The sequence below is a fragment of the Mus musculus genome, chromosome 4 (assembly GCF_000001635.26).
Source record: "Mus musculus strain C57BL/6J chromosome 4, GRCm38.p6 C57BL/6J".
In the NCBI taxonomy this organism is placed as follows: domain Eukaryota; kingdom Metazoa; phylum Chordata; class Mammalia; order Rodentia; family Muridae; genus Mus; species Mus musculus.
Genome location: NC_000070.6, coordinates 62553034 through 62558248, shown reverse-complemented (window position 1 = coordinate 62558248; position 5215 = coordinate 62553034).

Genomic DNA, 5215 nt, shown 5'->3' with positions numbered 1-5215 from the left:
TGCATCTGTCGTATGGGCATTCTCACTGTGAGGGAGGGGGAGAGAGGAGAGTCTGAATCTCAAGGGCGAGCTCGGCAGAAGTTCTCCGGAGTGGCAGAAAGAAGAGAAACCTCAACTCGACAAGGTTTAAGGCAAGAATCAACTCGCACAGATTGTCCTCTGACCTCCAGATTTCCACAGTGTCCGCACACACACACACACACAAAGTGTGCACACACAATTTTTTAGACTATAAAGACTACTGTAGTTTCTGAGAGTTGTTTCACCAAGTATTTGGGTCTTGAAGAACAAAACAAAAACCAAACAAGACCCCACAAATATTAGGCCTTCTATTCTGAGTATGAAATTAAGTAAAATTAAGTAAAAATGGGCACCACTCTACCCCACCCCGACTCCCCACCCTGGGAAATTGGGTTGTGCCTGGCGACAAGTCTTGAGGTAGGCTAAAAAGTGGAAACAGTAATAAAATTCAGCCCACAAAGAAAACATTCTACAGCATTCACTCAAGAACTAGCTATTTTCAGGAAAACAGCCCACATAAGAGCTCTTTGATTTCTTCTGCTGTGAAAGTTCAGCTAAATATAGCACAAGCTAGTAACATGGTGACATCATGCAGTGTTGAAGGAAAGAATGGGAGGTGGTAAATTTGGCTTTCTCCCTCGGTCTGTTTTGAGACCATGTTTGATGCATTCTTCTAATCAAACTGTACTTAGGTTAAGGAAATAATTGATGAGGGTAAGTTTCTCTTCAAAGATCTAAGACTTGGCCCAGAGTTCCTCTGTGACACAGGATCTAAGGGGCTCCACCGTTCTCCAGTGAGTCTTTGAGAATATCATAGAGGCATACAGCAAAGAGACACTTACACCACAGGCTAAATGGATCAACAGTTACGTGCACTATTGCTCTTATAAAGGGGGTGGGGGATGGCTGGAGAGATGGCTCAGTCATTGAGAGCGCTGGATACTCTTCCAGAGGTCCTGAGTTCAATTCCCAGGCACCACATGGTAGCTTATGATCATCTATAATGGTATCTAATGCCCTCTTCTGGCATGCAAGTCACAGGTGTACATGCAGATAGAATATGCATGCATATACGATAAATGAAATAAATCTTTAAAACAAAACAGGTTTTGGCACCCACATGACAGCTCCATTTCCACAGGATCTGATCCTCTCTTCTGACCTCAGTGGGCACCAGGCATGCACATGGTACATAGATACCCGTGTAGGCAAAACAGTATATATACTTGGAATAAACTAAATAAACATTTTAGAAAAAGAGGATGGAGAAATTTTTTTTCATGAAAATATACAAAAGTGGACAGGCAAGATAGTTCAGTGGGTATAGGCACTTGCTGCCAAGTCTGACAACTCAAGTTTGAACCCAGAGCCCCTCATGGTGAAGGAGAGAACCAAATCTCACAAACCTTTGACCTATACTCAAGTGCCACATGTGCGTGCACACACGTGCACACACACACACACACACACACACACTGGTGTATTTTTAAAAGTATTTCCTTTTTTAAAAATTGTTCATTTTTATTTTATGTGCATTGGTGTTTTGCCTGCATGTATGTGTATGAGGATGTTGGTTCCCCCTGGAACTGGAGTTACAGACAGTTGTAGGCTACCATGTAGGTGCTGGGACTGGAACCCAAGTCCTTTGGAAAAAACAGCAATACTTTTAACCACTGAGCCATCTCTCCAGCTCATTTGGTTGTTCATTTATTTGTTATTTACCTATTTATTTATTTACTTATTTGCATGTATGAGTGGTTGGTCTGCATGTATGCCTACATGTCAGAAGATGGCATCAGGTCCCATTCTAGGTGGTTGTGAGGCCCATGTGAACTCAGGTCCAGTCAGTGTTCTTAATCTCTGAGCCATCTCTCCAGCCCTCCTTCCTTCCTTCCTTCCTTTCTCTCTCTCTCTTTCTTTCTTTCTTTCTTTCTTTCTTTCTTTCTTTCTTTCTTTCTTTCTTTCTTTCTTTTCTTCTTTCTCTTTCTTCCTTCCTTTCTTTCTTTTCTTCTTTCTCTCTCTCCCTCTTTCTTTCTTTCTTCCTTTCTTCCTTTCTTTCTTTAAGAAAATTTACAAAAACTTAGAATTCTCATGTTTTATGGTATGTGACCAAGAATATCCACTTTCTGTGTGCCTGGTCCCAAGAGACAAAATTATACTCTGGTCTACTGAAGCCAGAAATGCACAACTGCAAGGCAGGGGGCTATTTCCCAGGAGGGATCAGCTATTAACTCCTGCTGCCTGTTTCCAAGACTAAATTGCAGATTAATACACTTTATGTAAGTGTGGACTCCCATCTTCTACTCGGGCCATATCATGAAAGGGGGCTCTACTCTGGGTATGTTACCAACTAAGATTACTGTGACCTTGTCATGGGTGACCTTGTCATAGCTATGAAGTGGGGTTCCATGACAACATAAGTAGGCAGTCTCAAGACCTGTGACTAGTGTCCCTATTCATATCTACTTACCACTCAGCTCTTAACAGAGAAGTAGACCACTGTCCCTGTCCCACCACCAAGCTTGGGCTCAGAAACATCCCCAAATGCATGTATATAGAAACGAGAAGATAAAAATATGGAAAAGTCACAAGTATGTAGAAATCAGATATCATGTACCCTTAAATAACTGATAAATAAAAGAAATTATCAGAAATATAGCAAAATACTTACGCTGAATAAAAAATAAGATATATGTATAGTATAAATTATTACTAAAATAGTACTGATAAGCTCATATTTGCTATGCCAGGGCCTAGCAAATACAGAAGTGGATGATCACAGTCAGCTATTGGATGGGTCACATGGCCCTCAATGCAGGAGCTAGAGATATTACCCAAGGAGCTAAAGGGAACTGCAACCCTATAGGTGGAACAACAATATGAACTAACCAGTACCCCGGAGCTCTTGTCTCTAGCTGCATATGCATCAAAAGATGGCCTAGTCGGCCATCACTGCAAAGAGAGGCCCATTGGACTTGCCAACTTTAGATGCCCCAGTACAGGGAAACGCCAGGGCCAAAAAGGGGGGAGTGGGTGGGTAGGGGATTAGGGGGGTGGATATGGGGGACCTTTGGGATAGCATTGAAAATGTAAATGAGGAAAATACCTAATAAAAATAAATAAATAAAAAATCTCAACAAATTCTCTGTAGCCTTCAAAAAACTTGTGAAATATAACCTTTATATTATTAAAAAAAGATATATGTATAGTATAAATTATTATTAAAATAGTACTGATAAGCTCATATTCCTGTACCTATATTTTTAAAAAAGCCCACCAGATCAGGTGGCACACTATCTGTAAGCCCAGCTACCAGGAATCTAACCAGGATCACAGGTTCAAAATCAGCCTTTGCTACAGGAATATGAGTTCTAGGCCATGTTCCCACATGGAGAACTTTCTTTTTTTTTTTTTTTAAACAAATACACTCTTTTTTTTTTTAAGATTTATTTATTACTTATTATATGTAAGTACACTGTAGCTGTCTTCAGACACTTCAGAAGAGGGAGTCAGATCTCGTTAGGGATGGTTGTGAGCCACCATGTGGTTGCTGGGATTTGAACTCCGGACCTTCGGAAGAGCAGTCGGGTGCTCTTACCTGCTGAGCCATCTCACCAGCCCCATGGAGAACTTTCTATTTGTTTTGTTTTTTCAAGACAGTACTTTTCTGTGTAGCCATGGCTGACCTGGAACTCTCTCTGTAGATCACACTAACCTGCTTCTGCCTCTGGAGTGCTGGGATTCGTGGTGTATGCCATCAATGCCTGGCTAGAACTTAACAGGGAGAAAGGCAGACGTGGGAAGAACAGAGGCATTACTGCCAACCTTACAGAAATAAAAAGAATCGTAAGAAATGGCATATAGAACTAAGAAATGGCAATTCAAATGAAACAGAAAAATATTTAGAAATGATAGAAACAGACTAAGGAAGACTCAGGAGGCTGGAGATGTGCCTCAGCAGTTAAGACCACTAGCTGCTCTTTTGGATGACCTGGGTTCAATTTTCAGCCCTCTATTGGCAGTTCACAACCATCTGGAACTCCAATCCCAGTACCTCCAACAGTTCCAGGCATGCACGTGGTACACATACATATATGCAGGCAAAACTCCCAAAAATAAATAAATAAATAAATAAATAAATAAATAAATAAATATTCTGAAGACTTACAATAGGTTGATTTAGAAAACAAAGCCCTACCCCAAAAGAAAAGCCCAGCCCCATATTGTTGGATTGAAACATTCTACACAAAGAATCAAATGCCTGGACTGGAGAGATGGCTCAGCAGTTAAGAGCACTGGCTGTTCTTCCGGAGGTCCTGAGTTCGATTCTCAGCAACCACCTGGTGGCTCATTACCATCTTTAAAGGAATCTGATGCCCTCTTGTGGCATATGTACAAGCAGACAGAGTATTCATACATTAAAATTTAATTAATGAATTAAGAATTGCTGGGCCGTGGTGGTACACACTTTTAATTCCAGCACTCTGGAGGCAGAAGCAAGCAGATCTCTGTGAGTCTGAGGCCATCCTCCTGGGCTACTGAGTGAGTTCCAGGACAGCCAAAGATACACAGAGAAACTCTGTCTCGAAAAAAACCAATAAATAAATAAATAAATACATACATAATACTTTTTTAAAAGAATTAAATGCTGTCTCTTTACCAACTCTCTCAAAAAACAAAAAAAAACAAATACCAGTAGATAGATAGATAGATAGATAGATAGATAGATAGATAGATAGATAGATAGATAAATAGATAAACAGATAGATAACTTCACAACTTACTATGAGTCTTTGGTATCAAACCAGGGACACCACAAGAAAGTTACAGCCAGTAGGGTTATAGAGCATGATGACTCAAGTCTGTAATCCAACTGCACCAAAAGAAGAGGTGGGAGGATTATAAATTTCAGGCTGCCACACCAGCTCAAGCTACAGATTAAGATCCTGTCTTTAGAAAAGAAGGAGGAGGAGGAGAAGGGAGGAGGGAGAAGAAAAGAAGGAGGAGGAGGAGGAGAAGAAGGAGGAGGAGGAGGAGCAGGAGGAGAAGAAGAAGAAGAAGAAGAAGAAGAAGAAGAAGAAGAAGAAGAAGAAGAAGAAGAGAGGAAGAAAAAAAAAGAAGAAAAAAGAAAGACATGGACACAACTAGCTGTTGGGGCCCTAGAGTCGCTCAACAAACCACACAAACATCAATC